Here is a 21,301-nt window from a genome sequence, read left to right on the forward strand (position 1 = left end):
AAAAGTTTATAATACGTGTATTATTGACCTACAATGTTAATATGATGGATTATCAATCACAACTTTTGTTTCAGAGAACAGGAAATGATTTATTTGAAATGTTTAGAGTTACATAAGAAAGTGAAATTTTTTGGAAGTCTGCAGAGGGACAGGTGTCAATCAACAGAACAAACCCTGGTGTTAGTAGATGTAACCACTGCAGGCTACGAAACTGGCAATCTAGCCATGTATCATCCTCGGCCCAAACTTCTCATTATTGGGCACATGATGAGTGCTTGATAAACTAGACCATTTGGTCTACTATCCTAAATGTTGGGTGACTCAAAAGTCCCTCTATAGGGAGATTTTTTTTTTTTTTTTTAATACCCCATGGAATGCCTGGTTGGAAAAATATTAACAGCTTTCTCCCCTGAGTTTCTTTTCAAGTCTTAGATCTTTATATTTGATGTGTTACATTTCATGATATTCTTTCTACTTAGATTATAGCACTTATTACCTTACCATTTGAACCTAGTTAGCTGGAAGATTGTTGCATTCTTCCTAATTTCATTTCACCTCTGGTTTGTTTATGGTCGTCTCTGTAATTGCTTTTGGTTCTGTAGAGCTGCTTCCATTCTTTTCTTGTGCATCCTCTTGCTTACTACTCAAAAAGAACTAGCCCATGATATAATCAGTTACTGTAAAGCATTTGGTCTAACTCCCTTATAATTGTACCTTTTATTGGCTATGACAGTGTTGACAATGTTTCTTGTCACTTAACCTATCTACACATACATTGAGAGCTGAGTTTTGGTGACCCGATTCTGTGCTAGGTTGTTAGAGGTGACAATTTGCCTTGCCTTTGGTCTTAGGGGTCATCTGTCCACCAAGAACATTGACCTTAGCTTTAAGTGGTCACTTTCAGAGAAGAGAAGCTCAGAACTTGTGTTGGCATAATTTAGTTTTTTTAACATTTGATTCTCTCAATTACTAAGCATAATGAATGTTATTTCATTCAGTTAAAAAAGTGGTTGTGATTATTTGTGGTTTGTGTGCTGTATATATTTTAACTTGTCTATTTGTACTTTGATTTGGCTTTTGATGGTATCTGTATATTCCAAGTCTAGTAAGGGTTATACTAACTCTTAAAAATCCACATTTTTTACTTCAGCCTCATTAGTAAATTGCCACATTTATGGCAATAACGCTTTTGAGGAATAAGATGGGTTGGAAAGTGTGGATTTTTGTTTATATTGATAGTCAAATATTCTTAACCAGCTTTCTACCTAGTAGATGGGCAACTAGATTTATGCTGAGATAATTTGTTTCAGTAATTCAAAAAGGAATGCAGTATTGAGCTACTAACAATTCTTTTTTTTTTTTTAATAACTTTTTATTGACAAACCCATGCCAGGGTAATTTTTTACAGCATTATCCCTTGCACTCACTTCTGTTCCGATTTTTCCCCTCCTTCCCTCCACCCCCTCTCTCAGATGGCAAACAGTCCTTTACATGTTAAATAGGTTACAGTATATCCTAGATACACTATATGTGTGCAGAACCGAACAGTTCTCTTGTTGCACAAGGAGAATTGGATTCAGAAGGCATAAATAACCCGTGAAGAAAACAAAAATGCAAGCAGTTTATATTCATTTCCCAGTGTTCTTTCTTTGGGTGTCGCTGTTTCTGTCCATCCTTGATCAATTGAAACTGAACTAGATCTCTTTATTGAAGAGATCTACTTCCATCAGACTACCTCCTCAGACAGTATTGTTGTTGATGTATATAATGATCTCCTGGTTCTGCTCATTTCACTTAGCATCAGTTGATGTAAGTCTCGCCAGTCCTCTCTGTATTCATCCTGCTGGTCATTTCTTACAGAACAATAATATTCCATAACGTTCATATACCACAATTTACTCAACCATTCTCCAATGGATGGGCATCCATTCGTTTTCCAGTTTCTAGCCACTACAAACAGGGCTGCCACAAACATTTTGGCACATACAGGTCCCTTTCCCTTCTTTAGTATCTCTTTGGGGTATAAGCCCAGTAGAAACACTGCTGGACCAAAGAGTATGCACAGTTTGATAAGTTTTTGAGCATAGTTCCAAATTGCTCTCCAGAATGGCTGGATGTGTTCACAATTCCACCAACAATGTATCAGTGTCCCTGTTTTCCCACATCCCCTCCAACATTCCGTATTATCTTTTCCTGTCATTCTAGCCAATCTGACAAGTGTGTAGTGGTATCTTAGAGTTGTCTTAATTTGCATTTCTCTGCAAATATTGATTAATAATGATTTGGAGCATATTTTCATATGTCTATAAATAGTTTTAATTTCTTTGAGAATTGTACTGACAATTCTTAATTATGCTTCTCATTTAATAGCATAGTATGGTGTCTCTTCATTACATAAATAGAATTGGATTTTTCTCTGTAGGACCTTTTTCATTGATAGGGCAAACTTTCCAGGTAAGGAAACTCCTGTCATTAATTTAAATTTAACTTTGAGCCTTAGAGAATTTGCTTTGTAATTCCACTGAACACCCACAGGTTACTTGATTTGCCCAGTCATATGTACTGGAGATGAGAGTTGAACCCAGACCTTCTCAGCTCTGAGGCCTGGTTTTTTCCTCCTTTGCTAGGCTACATCTCATTATGGGCCTTCTCATATATGTGTAAGAATCTGTGCTTCCTTAGGTCACAAAACCAATCCAAGACCCAAGTGATGCAGCCAAGCTAGTGAGGAAAGAGACATTCTTGATATTTCATAAATTGCACTGAATTCTGATGAGGAGGGATAATAGAAATTTTCTGGAGAGACTGATGATGCAGATACACAGGGAACTGACCCAACAAATTTGGATTTAAAACAAAAATGTAGCAAGGATGAAGTCAAAGCAAGTAAAAGAAAATGAATCTTAAGGATGTGGCCAGTAAATGCTGTATCAGCAGTGCTGGATCTCAGCGGGAGTCTTGGCTGGCACAGATGCTAAGGATCAACACAAAAGGATTTTTAAGGTGGTATTGTGAGAACGATCAGAATAGAGCAGAGCTTTATCAATGGGTTGATGATCACCAACAATAAAGAGAAGGTAGAATTGCTCTGATCTTGCTTCTGTTTTTTGCCAAGGAGAATTACTTTTGTCCTGGACATGACTGAACAAAGATTACTAACTGGGACTGATACTGAAAATGAGAAAGGAGAGATAATAAGAGCACAATTGACCACATGGTCACCTGACCCCAGGGATCCATAGCTTCAGGGACTAAAAGCCCTGAGCTGCTGATAATGATTACAACAAGGTTACAGAAAATAGGAGAACTAATATGAGGATGTAGAAGAACAAATGTCCCGGTCTTTAAAGATAGCGGGAAAGGGAGAGGGAAAGGAAAAGAGGGAAAGAGGGGAGAAAGGAAAGGGAGAGGGAGGGAAAAAAGGGAGAGAGAGAGGATAGAGAGAGAACAGAGTTGGCAAACTATAAGCTAGTTAGGCTTTAATTCCAGGGAAAATCCTAGAATATATCATTAAGAGGTGATTGGCAAACATTTAGAAAAGGAAGCAGTAATTATTATGAAGAGCTACTGGCTTTGTCAAGAAGTGGTCAAACTAGACTAACCTCATTTTCTTTTTTAACAAGATTATTAAATTACTAGACGTGGGAAATCTGTGGCGATAGTTGATCTAGAGTTTAGCAAAGCATTGCTAAAGTATCTTTGTGGAGAAGACAGTAGTGTGGATATCAGTGGTCTCTGAACTTGAATTGTGTGTATATCAGTAAAAAGTTTCTGCAAATAACACCAATATTATGTATCTACTTATTTATAATGATTTGCATGTGCTATAATACATGATAAAACTTATAGAAAATAAATTAAAACAATTATATGGAAATAATTGGAAGTGTACTGAGTCGTAAAATTGTATGATTAGACTTGTGCTTTAGGAAAATCACTTTGGCAATTCTGTGTAGAATGAGATTGGAGCAGAAAGTTACTTGGTCAGGAAGAGCAATTAGGAGGCTTTTACAATAATGCAAGTGAGAGGTAATATGGTCTTGAGCTGGGGTGGCAACTTTGAGGAGAGAGGAGGTATGTGAAAACTATTTGAAAGGTAGAAATGACAACTGATTAGATATGTGCACTCAAGGAAAGGTGAGGAATCAAGGGTAAAAGGTTACAAGCCTGATTAACTGGAAGGATGTTGGTATATTCATTTACTCATGTGAGTAAAAGGGAAGTTTGTAGGAATGGTATTTGGGAGAAGAGAAAAGTAAGTAGTGGTATTTTGAGCTTATAGAGTTTGAGATTCCTATGGCTCATTCAAAGACAACTACATGACTAAATGGATGGAATATTGGACCTAGAGTCAGGAAGATCTAAATTCCAATACTGATTAGATATTGTGATAGCTAGCTAGGTGAAACTGGGAAAGTTACTTGACTGACAGTTACTTCAGCTTCCTCATCTGTAACATGGGGATTTGTTGTAAGGATCAAATGAGGTATTTTCCTCATTTGATCACTTAGCCTGGCATATGGGAGGAACTTAATAAATGCTTTTTCCATTCCCTCTCTTCTCCACTTTCTTTTCCTACATTGTTTGAAATGCCTATTAGGCAGTTTGTGATGTGGGGCTGGAATTCAGGAGAAAGATTAGTACTATATAGATACAGATATAGATGTAGATGTAGATGTAAATATGTAGATGTAGATGTAGATGTAGATGCAGCTGTAGATCTGGAATGACCTCTAATGAGGTAATAATTAAACCAATGATTATATGATTATATAAAATAATTAAATTAAAATAAGCAAGAAAGTGAATTTACAATAAGAAAAAAAGAGGGCTTAGGATAGAAACTTGGGATCCATTCAAGTTAGGGGGCATAATTGGATGACTATGTAGCAAAGGAATCTGAGAAGGAGTGGTCAGACAAGGAAGGACGATCAAAAGAGATCTAGAAAAGAGATGGCAAATATCCAAGAGGAAAGAATGATCAAATGCTGCTGAGATGTCAAGAAATATGAAGAACTAGAAAAGGCAATTGGATTTGGCAATTAAAAAAAAAGGTTGGTAGCTTTGAAGAGAGCACTTTCATTTGTAGAAAGAGTCAGGAATAAAAAGCATGTTGAGCTTTTGAGATAGTGGAAGAATGGTGATTTCCTTAAGTAGAGAATTCCAGAAGAAGGTTGTTTTTTTGGTGGGGAAGTAATACTAGAATTGCTATCTTTCTACATTTGCTCATTCTGTGCTACTTAGTCTCATTGAAAAATGAAAAAAAGTGTGATGTGATTGACTTCTTGACTACTGTACCACAGAGCCTGCCACTATTGTGATCCAGGGGTAAATGTGGGGACATTGTGGGATTGGGGGAGGGAAGGGAGAATAGAAATTTGCTTGGGCATTTGGCTGGAGAAGGTAGCTGGATCAAATTAACTTAATACCCTTCCTGCCTAAAAAGTCCAATCTACTGAATCCACAGAAAACTGTAGTTGTGTTGGAAACAAATCTAAGGGTGAGTTATGACCTGTCTTCACATCTTCTAGTAATTCATCACCCATGGGTTAAGCAGCCCCTTCTGCCACTTTCCTTAGAGTCATTCCATGATCTCTACTTTGGAGACCACTGGGCTAAATAATTCATTTGGAAAGACTCAGAACTGATTGGATTGCTAGAATTGGAAAGTAGTTGTAAATGAGTTGATATGAAAGTGGCAGGAGATTTCCCGCGCAGTACCTAAGGAATTTGGACTTGGCCCCATATTGTTTAATGTTTTTACCAATGATGTGAATACGTATATAGATGGCATACTTATTTAATTGGCTTGATATAATTAATAAAAGCTTGACAGGATCCAAAAGAACTTGGGAGTCTAGAATCTTTTAAGATGAAATTCAATAAGATAAATGTAAAGTCTTATTATGGGTTAAAAAAAATCAAATTTCCAACTGCAGGATTCGTCATTATTTTGAAAAAGATCTGAATGTTAGTGAATTGTAAGCCCAACATATAATATTGGAGCCAAAAAATTGCTAATTCATTTTGAAGTAGAAGTTCCAGGAATAGGGAGTTTTGATAGTCCCAGTGTCCTCTGTCCTCAGCTGAGTTGTCTTTTTCAGGGTGCTATAGTTTAAAAAGAACATTGACAAACCTAAGTGTCCAGAGGAAGGCATTCAGGGTGCTTACAGACCTTGAATCTATGTTTTCTTGAGAACTAGTTGAAGAAACTGGGGCATATTTAGCCTGGAGAAGATAAGACCCTGAAAGACTGAGGGAGGGTAGTAGAGGTAGTGGAGAATAGTTAACTGTCTTCAGATATTGAAGAGCTCTGTGCAGAAAGGATTAATTGATCTTGGTTTTTTAGGTTCCAGAGGTCAAAACTAGGAATAATAGAGAAAAATTTCAAAGAAATAAATTTCGGTTTGATGTCAGGAAAACAATCCTATTAATTATAGCTATCAAAAAGTAGCACCAAATTCCTGCAAAAGTTGGTACCTTCCTTTTTCTTGGATATCTTGCAGAGGCATCGTAACAAACCACTTTTGTCATGTGTCCTGTAATAACCTGGAGAGCTCCAGAGGGACTCTTTCAACTCCAACTTCCAAATTCTTTGATTTTGTAAAACATTTTTTTTTCTTTTTTTTTGCTGAGGCAATTGGGGTCAAGTGACTTACCCAGGATCACACTAGGATCTGTGTTAGATGTCTGAGGTCAAATTTGAACTTAGGTCCTCCTCACTTCAGGGGTGGTGCTCTATCTACATCTAGCTGCCCCAACATTTAACAATTTTTAGAAAACAATTTTGTCCCTCAGTCTCTTTATCCCATGATAGGCTTATTGTTGTAGTGCTAGCAAGTATGATTGTGTATGGCTGATGAGCAAATGTAGTATCTTGAAGACACTATAATTTGGCATTTGATTACTGTCCAGTCAATTAGTATTCCATAACTATCTATAGGTAGGCTATTAGTATGTTGAAAGTGATCTACTGTCAACTAATAAAACTGAATTTTTACTAGCAGATATGTCAAGTTCCAATAAAAATGGAGGCCACTAAACTGTAAATAATTATTCTTCTCTGCAGACAGATTGCATATTGATTTTGGAAATCATATGTTTATATATTTATTTTTTCTTAATATGTTACATTAATATTATAAAAGAATTAGATAAAACTAATGTATAAAATATTATTACTGTGAGGCAAGTTTGTATTATTCAGTTTAATTTATAGTCATTTTTATAATTATTATAGGAACAGCTAGGTGGCACAGTAGATAGAGCATCTGAGTGGAGTTAAGAAGAACTGAATTGAATTAGGGCCTCAGATACTAGCTATATGACTCTGGCTGTCACTTAAACGCTCTTTAGTTTCCTCATAATTAAAATGGATATAATAATAGTACCTACCTTTAAAGGTTATTGTGAGGATCAAATGACATAATAATTTTAAAGTGTTTAGCACAGTGTCTGGTATACAATAAATTTGATGTAAATATTAGCTATTGTTATTAGGCAATTTGTTTTTAGGATTTATGGGCATTTATATTTATTACATGCATACAAATCAGGTAGGAATTAGTGATGAAAAAAGAAACATACAGTTTTGTTTTATATCCAATAGATTGAAAGTTATTACAAATTATATCACTATAAGAAGAAGAAAATTAATTTAAGATTATTTGATAGAAATTTGGCATCTTTTACAAGAAATTATTTTATCATTCAGTTTTCAAATACTATGTTTTTTTAAATCAAATGTAGTTTGTCAAATGCATGTAGATAATAAATGCTTATTTGATTGTCTTACCCATATGAAATTTTAATATTCTTCAGGGATGAAAATAACTGTCCCTTAGGTATATATCACCAAGCATATTGCTAAGGTTCTTGAAACAGACATATAAAATTTCAACAATATGAATTGACAGCTAAGTATAAAAATTTGGAATAATAACTTCATTATACTTTTTCTTTTAGTGCTGCTTCATTGAATTTCATTAGGTTCTATTTGAATATGATATTTTTATTTTCAACATCAAATGATAATTAATGAGAAACAATTGTTTTCACACATTTGAATTCTTTATATTTGCTTTCACATTCAAATTGTAATTCCCGAATATATGAGACACTTGCTGAAATTAGAAGACCTAAATGACTCTTGATAATTTTTATATATAGGAAAATTAAAAAACAATCAATTTCTTTTCCCAAGGACCAAGTTTTAGCTTAAATGCTTTAATGAATGTAATGTTCTCTTCTCTAAAATATAATGTTCTCTGGGAGCAGATTTCTTTGGGGAGCTTCTGAGGCAGCCTTAGTTTCAGTTCCGTGTAATAATCACCTCAAATGCAGCCAGGTGTTAAAGTCTAGTCCTTTATTGTCTCTTCCAAAATATCCCAGTTAACTTTCTTAGAGGCCTATTTTTCTCCTTGGTTCCAAGAGTTCCTGTTGCTAGTTCTTTGCTTCTGCCAGCTTCAGCCTCTAGCTTCCTCAGAATCCAAAGCCTCCAGCTAGCACAACGGTGGAATATCGAATGGATCTGACTCCTCCTCCGAGACAGTGGGCTTATTGGTTCTCTCTGGGTTTGTGGGAACTCCTTGACTGAATCCTGACTTGTGAATCTCCCGAAGTGAATCCTGGCTTTAGAATCTCCTGGACTTCTGAATCTCCCAACTGAATCCTGGCTTTGAAGCTCCCAGAGTGCTCTTTGGCCCTGAGAGCTTCTTGCTTATATGCTGCACACTGAGTATACTCCAATCATTATATCACTAGGAAACCATTATTTGTTGTAGGATTAAGTCATGCTAAATTAGATTTAACCATTGTCTCCTCAATTCCACGATTTAGCACCTTGTAAGAATTCTAGCAAATGCAGTTGTGATGTTTTGACTCTGAAGTTTTAAATTCAAGTCATTTAAATGCTCCCAATACCTACAATGAAAACCAAATCTTATAGTTTTTATTAAATTATTCTAGTGACTCCCCTTTAGACCTTTCAATTCTTAAAAAAAAAATTGATTTCATAATGAAGTTGTCAAGTACCTTAATGTTGCTATTTGAATCTGAAAAAGAACAAATGTGTGAAAACAATTGTAAAGCTAGCCAACTTTTATATAATAAATTAAATCTTTCTGCTTACTTTGTTTCCAAGATTAATGAATAAAACTATCATTGATTCAGTCCTTGAGAACCTGTAAAATACACTTGAAAAACTTGAACAGAGTTTCCATTTTAGCTCCTTTAGAACATTTCATTTGCTGGTGTTTAAGGCGGTCAGGAGCAATTTCATTCTGTTCAGTCAGTAACTGAACTACTGATTCATTTGTTTTCCCTGTCGCCATATCGTTGCCACACACATTAGTTTTGATAATGGACCATTATAGTTCTACAAATCCATATACTGTTTTTAAAAATGTGTTCACTTTGAGAAATCAAGCAGTTCTTCACTCACACTTGTGTCTCACCTCTGATACCTAGACCACAATCAAAAAAGTCTGATTATTTTTCAGTTATGATTTAAGTTTTTCATGATGTCAATGGCAATTTCATTAATTCTTTCTGTAACAGTATTTTATGATAATGAAATCTGGAGAAACCTTTTTGATACAAAGAATTTCACCATACATTTCTTTACAAAATCACCTTCACTAAAACACTTTGAATGTTAGTTATGAAATCTTAAATAACATAATTAGTTCTGACTAATGTTCTGCACTTGCTTTCTTAAGTGATTTTTGTAAATATTTTTTATTGCTTTTGAAATATAGATTTAACATTTCTAAATTTATCTTCTCTTTTTAGTATTGATCATCCTCAGAACAATGTATTTATTTCACGATAGCATTTTAAATTATAGTCCTTATGGATACTAATAGTATATTAAAGATAAAATCTTGTGTTCTACTTCAGAAAAGAAATATCTTGCTCCCAACTTATCTGAAAAATCCTATGTTGCTCTTATATGGATCTTTTCTTGCTTCTCTTAGAATGAGATATAATTTTATACCTTTCCTATAAAATTAAAATTGCTTTGTTTTAAAACAAATAATTTACAATTTTATATTTCTAGTTACAAATAAATGTATAATTCTTACCTTATATAAGATGCAGTTAAAGACTCTTTCTCTTAATCCCTTTTACCTATAGTGAAGACCTGACTATAAAAACAACAAAATATCATTTCCTGCATACTCTTTAGCACAGAATGGATTTCATTGGTTCATGAATCAAAATTAGAGATCATCTGCACAAATTGTGTTTAAAAGAACCTCAAGGTCAGAATTCTAATAAGTTGGTGGTCATGAAGCCTTCCTTCAACTGCTTGGAGTGAGGGAGTGAATTTCAGAATGTGATTACTAGAGAGAGAGACAAAGAAAGATAAAGCCTATTTGGGAAGGTCTGCTCTATGCATGTTGGTTTTGGCTTTTCCTTTCAGAAATAACTGTCTCTTTTCTGCCTAATTTATATACTAATTCTAGTACATGGCTTGCATCTGACATTCTACTTAGAAAGAAAGGCTGGTGGGGGTGGGGTGGAGGGGAGTCCTCTCCCATATATTTTAGTACTGCACAGGAGGATCCATACCTTTGCAATGTGTGTGCTGCTTCAAGGTGCCTGTCAATGACAGGCACCTATATAATCTACAATGCTATATAATGCTACAGTGCAGAATAGCAGCTATTCTGAAAAAGAAAAATGGTCATTTTTACTTTTTACCAATAGCCCTTCAAATACTAAAAATATCACAAAATTCTTTGTAATAAACATTTTTCTACTTTCCCCACTGGAACCAGATTGCAGTTTGCAAAAAGAATAGCTTGGCTGTGAAATCTTTTTATTTTTTTATTTTATTTACGAGTTGTATGCATGGGTGATTTTACAGCATTGACAGTTGCCAAATCTTTTGTTCCAATTTTTCCCCTCCTTTCCCCCATCCCCTCCCCCAGATGGCAGTTTGACCAATACATGTTAAATATGTTAAAGTATAAATTAAATACAATATAAGTATCCATGTCCAAACAGTTATTTTGCTGTACAAAAAGAATTGTACTTTGAAACAGTGTACCATTAGCCTGTGAAGGAAATCAAAAAGGCAGGTGGAAAAAAATAAAGGAATTGGGAATTCTATGTAATGGTTCATAGTCATCTCCTAGAGTTCTTAAGCTGGGTGTAGCTGATTCAATTCATTACTGCTCTATTGGAACTGATTTGGTTCATCTCATTGCTGGAGAGGACCAGGTCCATCAGAATTGATCATCATAATGTATTGTTGTTGAAGTATATAATGATTTCGTGGTCCTGCTCATTTCACTCAGCATCAGTTCGTGTTACGTCTCTCCAGGCCTTTCTGAAATCATCCTGCTGGTCATTTCTTACCGAACAATAATATTCCATAATATTCATATGCCACAATTTATTCAGCCATTCTCCTTGATGGGCATCCACTCAAGTTTCCAGTTTCTTTTGGCTGTGAATTCTTAAATCTAACTTAGGATGGTTAGCTGTGTGGCTCATGTGCTTATAAATTAAGTTATGATCACTGGCTTCCAAATGTGCTGAAAATTTGTGGTAATCTGACACATGCCATACTGAATTTCTCCTATGTTGTTCTTGCTCAGGGCTTCCTCTCAATTAACCTTCAGATTATCAGACAAATCCCTTATCTCCTATTCCACCTACTATCTCCCTGCCTCTTCTAAAATAATCAATAACTAAACATTTGAGAGGGGAAATTATTCCTTTAAAATCAATAATTGCCACAAATGTCGGTACTAACAAATGAGGACTGGTAAACATGGTAATAAATTAATCATTTTTATAATTATTTTATGATTGTCATTTAAAAAATGGAACATATATACTTTATTGTATTTTTATTTATTTTGTTAACTGTTTCCAAATGAGTTAAATTTGGTTCACATTACACTTTGGGTACCACAAATTGGACACTGTCATTCTATAGTGTGAGGACCTTTCTTTTTTAGTGTTTGGGTCTTCTAGGTCAAAAATGTGAGTGTTCAGAGACCTTTATAACTCAATAACCTTATAACTCTAGGATGTATGATGATGTGAAGGCACCATGTCTGCTTATACAATTCATGAAAGTAGTGGATTTTTGGAACTTAGCAATTGAAACATAATATATGGTCAAGTAAACAGTATTGCTGAAGCAGTGGGGTCAGGGAAACATTCTGTGTGATAGTTATAAATAAGGGGGTTCGATTTGAGCATGGCTTACCTTTAAAAAGCTTTAAAAACTATTGGAGCAGAGAGTTACAATATTAGAGATGAAAATAGTGGTTGAAAATTTGCAAAGATTTTAAGGGAGTTTGAGATAAAAAACTACATAAAATCTATGGTTAAGTATCATAATGTGTTCCCTTTGTTTAGGGTGAGGGGATTTTATAAGTTGTATCACTTTCGGTTTTTTTTTTTTATAATTACCTCTTTGTTAGAAAAGATCAATAATTAGTTTGTATGTTAGATATATTACAACCTATCCATAGTGCTGAGATTTTTTTTTATGATGATAAACTTAACAGACATCAGCAGACATTAACATTTCCATAATATAAAGAAAAAGGATGAATAATGTATATGAATTTATGAATTTCTAGTGAACAGTTTTTTTTAAGTATATATATTCAGTTTAATATGGCATTACCAATACTACCTTATCTGTGACTTCTTTTGAACTTATTAGCTTCTGTGAATTTTAAAAATGTTGTTGATACTTTTAAAATAATCTTGCTTCCTTCCTATGACTCCCTCATTTCCTAAAAAACAAAACACAAACTCAAACAAAAAAAGCAATCACATCAAAAACTCTGTTTGCAACAAAAATAACTGTTTGGAAACTGTGAAATGTGTGCCTTGTTCTGCACCTTTCTCTTAAGGGATGGGAAGCAATTCATCAGTCTTTTTCAGGCAAGATTGGTCATGGCATTGTTCAATATTCTTAAATCTTTAACAGTTGTTGTTCTTTACATTATTGTCATTGTATAAATTATTCTGATCAGAATGGAGTAGTTTTAAGAGAAAACAAAATAGCCCATTCACTGAGGGTATTGAGAGAACAATTGTATAAAGTAGTGATGAAATTTAAATTCGCTAAACAAATGAATTTTTGCTTAAAATCAAATGGCCTTTTGGAATAGGCCACACACACAAATCTAACTAAACATTTATTATTTAAAAAAAAAAAAAAGAGCCAGGTGCCTTTATCTCAATGTATATAAATTAGTGGCTACCTTGAAAAGTTGGTGGGCAAAAAAGAAATAAGGGATGACAGAACTTGGGGGGGGGATCAGGCCCTTCCTGGGAACTATTAGCCCCAAGGAGGAAAGGAGATAATATTATACAGGTGAGTAATCATGTCAGATTTTTATGATTGAGCATTGAGAAAACAATAAAAAGGGTCTACACATAGGTGCTTACTTTACTTATGGGTTTCTACTGACAGTAAGTCATTTCAAGAATTGTGTTTCCTTCTTTATACCTAAGAGATGTCTGCCAAATGAGATGACCCGTAAATATAAAAACATATATATATATATATATATATATATATATATATATATATATATATATATATTAGAAAAATCTAGTCAGCAAACTGTAACTGTTCAAGAAATGAACCTTTATAAGATTTACCTGGAAACATGGCAATAATGTGAAAAGTAGAGGCAGCAAATCATGCTAGGATTTTGAAAGCATTCTCAGTTGGGTTCAAACAGTTGTAAATTTTCAGTGTGAAGTGGACACAGTAAGAGATGGTGGGCTTTTGCAAGCAGTAATTCCAGTGATTGCTAGAGGACAGAATGAATAATTTTGTGTTTTTATGTAAATTATTGTATTCATTTTTTTCTGCCAGCATGTATTAGTAGTAATAACATTTAACATTTATATAATGCTTATTTGACTGGATTTTGATGATTCAGCAAGAGAAAAGCTGATGACTTTGTGCAAGTCTTGCCTCACTTAAATCCTATTTGTGCATAAGTCAAGACATCACCCTGTATTATCATTGGTCCTTTTTAAAAGTAAAGGACAAACAAAAATAGTGCTTATTGTTTGCTAGCCACTATACTACTCTACTGTGTTTTATAGTTATTTTCTCATTTAATCCTCACCACAATTCTGGAGGTAGATTCTGCTATTATCTCCATTTTTCAGATGAAGAAACTGAGGTAAAGAGAAGTTAAATGACTTGGTTGGAATTATACATCTAGTAAATGTCTAAGGTCAGATTTATTTTTCAGTTCTCCTTTTTTTCCAGACCTAGCACTCTATCCCCTAAACTATAGTTTGCTAAATGTGTGTGAATGTGTATATGTACAATTTATTAGTAGGGGGTCTTTTTCATAATGTTATCCTTAGGGATCATGAATAGAGTCCTTTTATTTTAATAAAGATTATTACCTTTTATAATTGTCAAGGTAAAGGATGAAATCATATAGAATAAACTCATCTATTTATACTTGAAAGTGTTTTGTGAGATTTTTTTTTGAGTAACTAAACCTCCTTGATAATGCAGGGTTGTTTTTTTTTTTTTTTTTAACATTGAATTAAACTAACAAGTAATATTATGACAAGGTCTTTGTATTTATTCTTTATTTAGTTACATATTTCTCCTTCAAAAAATGTAAATTCCCTGAGGTCAAGTATTGCTTTTTATCTCTGTCTTCAGTAACTAGCATCATATAATGTGATTCATAAATTCTTGTTGAATGAATGAGTGCTCTATGGAATGGATTCCATGATCAGAAGAGGATCTCTTATCTTGAGTAATTCAGTAATGAGGAATGGGTTAGAAAAGTATGTTGCCATTTTGTATCTCTACTCTGAAAGATGCTATGGTTAAAAAACTTATAGAGAATTAGCTAGTATTGTTAGGGAAATGCTGTTAATAGGCTTTCTGATATAAGGGAAGTATATCTATCTCCTGCCATCTCTCTCAGACATTACAGTTTTGGAACTCCCTTCTTACTTAGTACTTACAACCTTATCTCTAACCAAAGCAAAATCTACATAGAATTAATGAGTGATCTCAAACAAATAGATACAAATATTCAAGAGGTCACTGTTGTTCCTGGTACCAAATTATAATTAAATAATAATATGAATTATAATAATCTACATTTAATTAACACTTTTTTTTTCAGATTACTTTGATTTCAAGGTTCTGTGATTACATTGATGTGGCTGATTTCACTTACTGATAGAACAACTCCCCTGCCATCTCCATCACACACACACACACACACACACACACGCGTGTGCATGCCAAATGATTTCTGAGAACAGTTGTAGTTGAAATTTCATTTACCTTGGAAGTGATGAACATCTTTAAACTTGATTTGGCCAGCTCTTAGCTTTTTGGCTTAATAATAACTCTTCAACCTTCTGTTCTGTTAAAATAGCCTTGAGGAAACCAAAAGTCACCTCTGTTCCATGAAATGTAAAATTTTTGTATGAGTTTCAACAAACTTAGTCCTTTTTAACTTAAGGTATACCTAAAAAAGAAGGGGTGGGGTGGGTTGGCTAGATTATGAGGTATTGTATTTCTGGTTTCAAATCCTGCCTCTAATGCTTTTTATTGTGTGACAGGTAAAGTGAAAAAGATGGGTTAAAAGCCTCTTCAGTTCCTTTCCAGTCTAGATGTTATTTCTATTTTTATTGTAAAAGGAATTAAGATAAATTATAATTATATCTTTAGCACCTAGCTTGTTTTAACAGCTCCCAATGGAAACTAGGCTGCTTTTCTTCTATTGTATTTTGGTCTTGGCTTGAAGTTTCATAGCCATGATACAGATTGCAATTTTCCTTATAATTTGTGTTTTTTTTACATATTACATTTTAGGAAGATAGAATTCATGATAGAAGGGGGAAAGAACACTTTCATAATGATTATTGTTCAGAGATCAATTGTCTCTGAATTGTTCTTGACTTTACGATGTATGAGGGTTGTTGGGAGTCATGAAGACATGATTTTAGATTTATTTTTTTCTACCCTATATTCGCCAACTTGCTGATATGCTTGCTTGTATGTTGACCATGGATTTTGAATATAGACTCTTTAAATTATTGGGATTTTATAGCTCCAGAAACTATTTCACTAAATAGGCTTATAACAAAGATAACTCAGCTTATATTGAAAAAAAAATAGATGTTATTAAGTTTTACACTTAAGTATTATAAGTAATCCATTAAAAAAACCAATTTTATTGTAATAAAGCTTAGTGTAATTTCTTCCTCTTAGGGGAAAACCACAACTTTATAAAACATGAGGTATTAGACTGTGCTCACAACTCAATATTGAGGAGTATTAGTGGTTAGGAGGTACCTCCTTTGAAGAATATTAGTGTATGGGAGGTACTTTTTAAGGGCTGATTATCAAGTCATACCAAATGTTCTGCTATTCTAGATATCCCTTGCTACAATAATGGTGTCCAGATAGTAGGAAAAAGAACAAAATGTAAAAGGCAAAATGCAGTCAAAATGCCAAAAAGCAACATTTAAATTGCTTACAAGTTGCTATCAGATAAATTGAATCTTAGCTGATGAAGTAGCATTTTGTTATGTTAAAAATATTTCATCTATAGAATCTGGCATACTTGGATAAGCAGATTTTAGATCTAGAAGGGATCTTAGAAATCTTCCAAACCAGCTCCTATATTTTATGGATGAAAAGTTGAAGGCTCATTGATCTTGTAAATCATACTGGTAGGAAGAGGCAGAGTTGGAATTTGACTGGGTGTTCTAGTTCCCAGTTAGTCTTTAGTTTCAGGTCCAGCCAAATGCCTGATAGGTGCCAGGCACCGAAGACATATCACCCCAGCAGATAAAGAAATGCAGGACAGTTTGAGAATGTGGCATCTTAGTTGACCTTTGAAGGAAACTAAAGATTCAGAGTTAGAGAAGAGGGAGTGCATTCCAGTGATGGGACTTGTACAGTCACTGAGGCAGAGATGAAACGCAGAGTTCTGCGCTAATTCGTTGTAATTTTAGTAAACATTAGCAATCCATTGCCAGATTTGTTTTAATCAGACTTGGGATGACCTGCTTAGGAGGAGAAAATGCTTAGTTAAAAGAAATGCCCTTGTTAAAGAATGAGGGGTAGGAATGAGTGATTAGGAAGCCAAAGTCATCTTCAACTCCTGGTAGGAAGACTTGGATTTGAGTCTGACATATATCATTGGGTCTCATGCCCCATGGCATCTCTCTAGAAGGAAGTCACAGAGTAAGTCCAGGTAATCCATCCTCAGGAGCTCCCTTCTGGATGAAATCAATGGTCTCTTCAAAAGAAAAAAAAAGTTAATGATCTGTTATCAACTACAGGGTTTAGATGTTCGACAAACTTCTCAAGTATTTAGTTATGCCTTGATCTGTGGGAGATTTGGAAAAAAAAATTTGCAGTTTATCTAGTAAGTAATCTCTTTGATGCTTAATAATTCTGTATTAGAAAGAATATCTCTGCTTCTTGAAGTTAATTATTATGAAACCTAGACTATCTTTGAATTGGCTTTAACTATTCTTAGGCGGGATAAATCTCAGTCAGATGTATTCAAATCAAAGACCAGAAGCACACCCAATGGATCTGTCTGACAGTTATTGCCACAGGCTAAGGAAAGTGTCCAGAAACTTAGGTTAGTCATAATTCTGCAACTTAGTAGTGTTTTGACTTTGGGCAAATAACCTTTAAGCCTCACAATGAGTGTAAAATATCTGAGAAAGCATAAATATTTAAATATTTTATTACTTTAAAAGTGACTATTTCCTGTGCCATCATTGTCTCTTCAGACACTAGGTGCATTTTTTTAAATGTCAGTAGTTCTTCAGGTAAGAGTTGTAGTGTAGGATGAAGCATGAATTAGGTCATTAGACTGTCATTTAAAATGAACTTTCTTGAATGGTTAAGGTTGATTAGTAGGTTGGCTCATAGTTGGAGCTTTAAGTTGGAAGAATTCTTTATCAAGGAATTTGTTGCTAGGCAGATATTGCTGTTAGCTATAGGCATTCACTATCTTTATAGTGTGACTTAAATGGCAGTCATGCATGTAAATAGTTGTAAGATAAATTTTTCTGCTTTAAAAAAAAGTTCTTATGAAAATTTTAATTTTTTTAACCTACTAAATTCATTGTAACATGCAATGTCAAAGGAATGTTTAAAGATTGAACAGTCCTAGCCTAAATTTTGCTACAGAAATTACTTGTGAACCTATGTGGCCAACTTATTGGCATTGTTAAATATAATAATAATTAATGGCCTTTGGTTGTTGTTTTTCATTCTTAAAGAGGACCAAAATGTCATCTTATCAGACCAATATGAGCTTGGAAAGTTCTACCACAAGTGGGGCACAAATACTCCACATGAACATTTGGAGTTGAGATGTCTCTAAATTTGCACATCTCATATTTCTTTAGAGCTACTGCAAGTTTTCTTTGCTCTTAGTGTATAGGACCTTTGATGTGGGCACACCATATTGGGCTCTCCTTTGCTAGCATCTCTTATGTCACATAATAACTTCGGAAGTTTTTCAGAGAGACTGTGAGAGTGCTTTTATGTGGATTCTTGTGACTTCCATAGGAGCGCTTGCCCTGTGTGAATTCTTAATAAAATAGTTTTTTAGACAGACATACATTTGGCATTTGAACAGTATTGCCAGTCCAGAAGAGTTGTGCTCTCTGCAGTAGGATTTGAATGCTTTGGCAGTTAAGCTGGATAAAGGACCTTATTTTGCCAGGTATCTTCAGAATCTTCGTAAGACACGTCAGATAGAAGCAGTTCAGTTTCCTGGCATGACACCGGTATATTGTCCAAGTTTCACAGGCAAGGGGGTCAGCACAGAGGCTTTTGTAGACCTTCAGTTTGGTAGGCATTCTAATAGCTCTTTTATACTTTCCTTTGATGTTTTCTAAATGCGGGGCTAGCTCTGGCAATTTCATCATCTCTGTGGACATCCCTGCAACTGCTAAGATGAATTGGAGCTTAAAATGTAGCAGGGTGCTACTAATTTAGTTCTCTTTTTGATGCTTAATACTTCTGAACGAGAAAAACCATTTCTGCTTCCTGAAATTAAATATGAAACCTAGACTGCCTTTGAATTGGGAGAGACAGACTTTAGTCAGAAGTCATCAAAGTTGAGGACCAAAAACATCCCAGTGGGTCTGAATTTGTGGATTTGCCCAAACTGATGGTTCTATGGATGGATGGTGTGGTGCTGGCTGGTGGAGGATCTTGTGTTTTCTTGGTGCTAATTGTTAAGATTAAAATTTGCACAAGTCTGAAAGAACTGATGCATCTCAACCTTTGAGGCTGCATTGAGTGCACAGTCAATGGAGAATCTGAAGCATCTAAAAAACCCCTAAGGAAAAAGACTTAACTTGTTAACAAAACAAGTTAAGTCACTGCCAATGGCCAGAGGACTCATTCCTGACAGGAGATGAGGTTTAAACCCAACTTTCCTGAATCCAAAACCTGCCCCTTTTCCACTCTTATCATTTCTTCTGAAATGAACTAATAAATTCTTGATACTTTGCAAAAACAAATGTAACTTAATTTTTGAATTTTTATACTTGTGCATGCCATTGTTATCACAGGTAAATTCAAAGTCACCTTTAGCTTTCACATAACAATGTTTAGAGGAAGAAATTATCTAATGAACTCATGAATATAATAATATGAAGGAAGTGTCTAAGGATTGTAACTTACAAAATTTCCATGCTCCATTTCTTCCTCAATTTATTTTCAAAATGCTTACAAGGAGAGTTGGTAAAAGTAGATTTTCTCTATTTAAAATATCTTGGGAGGCAGCTAGTTGGTGCATTGAATAGAGCACCAGCCTTGAGGAAGATCTAAGTTCAAATATGGCCTTAGATACTTCCTAGTTGTGTGACCCTGGGCAAGTCACTTAACTTCAATCACCTCAGCAAAACAAACAAATAAACAAAGTATCTTGGAGAAAGTTGCTAGATTGTTTTGATATGAGTAATCAATCCACAAACCTGAAATAAAGCATATATCTTGAAAAATTAAGAAAAACAGCATTATTGAATAGTTGTGGATGATAGTACATGTAGGGCTTTCACTTTTGTAATTTCTTGCTTCTTAAAAGGAGTACATGCTCTAATTCAAATGAGCTTGACATGTTTTGTTGCTGATTAATATTAATTTCCCAGTTGTAATCAATTTGTATACTATTTTGACTGTTACTTCCTTCATTCTGCATCACTTTCTGCAAGTTTTTCCACATTTTAAAAAATAATTCGTTTATAATTTCTTATGGTGCAGTAGTGTTCCAGGGCATTCCTATATTAAAATTTATTTACTTATTTCCAAATTGTTGGATACAGTTCTCAGCTCTTTGCTTTATAAAAGCTGTGTGTAGCTTTATAAAAATGAGTCTTTTTGACCTTAGGATATATAAACTTAGGAATGTGGTCACTATTAAAGGGTATGACCAAATTTGTAATTTTGCCCATATAATACCAAATTGCTTTCCCAACAGTAGGACTGTTTGACAAAGCGATCAACAATACATTAGTTTCACATATAGATTTGGGAGACTGGAGAATCATTTTGGCTGTGTGGTGGTGATGGTGGGAGAAGGATCTGGATACAAACAAAAGGAAGTTTAAGATCACCTTATGTAAGCAGAAATGATTTCTCCAAGTGATTAAGCAATTTGTTATTTGTGAAACCAACCTATTCTGTCAAAATTATTGGCATATATTAGCTATTAAGGCTTCAAAATTGACATAGGGAAAGGTTTTGATAAAAATATAACTTTTTCTTCCACTAGCAAATTATAACAGGGATGAGAACCAGGAAGGTCATTTGACTGATGAATATGACTGTTATTGTGAAATATGACTGTTATTGTGAAATAACTGTTCTGTCTGTATGTGAACAGTTTAATAGGAAGTAAAAAAGAGCTCTAGTTAGCTGAGGAAGCAGTGAAGAATCTCTTTAGAAACAGCTCTAAAAAGTGTATTTATCTGATATCCTGATCTCAGTCTGACTACAATAATACAGTGATATTGAATATTATTTAGTTAAATTTGATCTCATCACACTTAAGTTTTTCCTCCATTATTATTTTTTTAAATAACTTTTTATTGATAGAACGCATGCCAGGGTAATTTTTTATAGCATTATCCATTGCATTCACTTCTGTTCCGATTTTTCCCCTCCCTCCCTCCACCCCCTCCCCCAGATGGCAAGCAATCCTTTACATGTTGAATAGGTTACAATATATCCTAGATATAATATATGTGTGCAGAACCGAACAGTTCTCTTGTTGCATAG

General features: G+C 34.3%; 1 protein-coding gene across 1 annotated transcript in view; it reads left to right on the forward strand.

Moving 5' to 3' along the window:
* Positions 1-21,301, forward strand: part of ARL8B (ADP ribosylation factor like GTPase 8B) — a 48,983-nt gene that overhangs the window by 13,184 nt on the left and 14,498 nt on the right. The window lies entirely within an intron of this gene.

Source organism: Antechinus flavipes, chromosome 1, assembly GCF_016432865.1.
Source record: "Antechinus flavipes isolate AdamAnt ecotype Samford, QLD, Australia chromosome 1, AdamAnt_v2, whole genome shotgun sequence".
NCBI classification, from domain to species: Eukaryota; Metazoa; Chordata; class Mammalia; order Dasyuromorphia; family Dasyuridae; genus Antechinus; species Antechinus flavipes.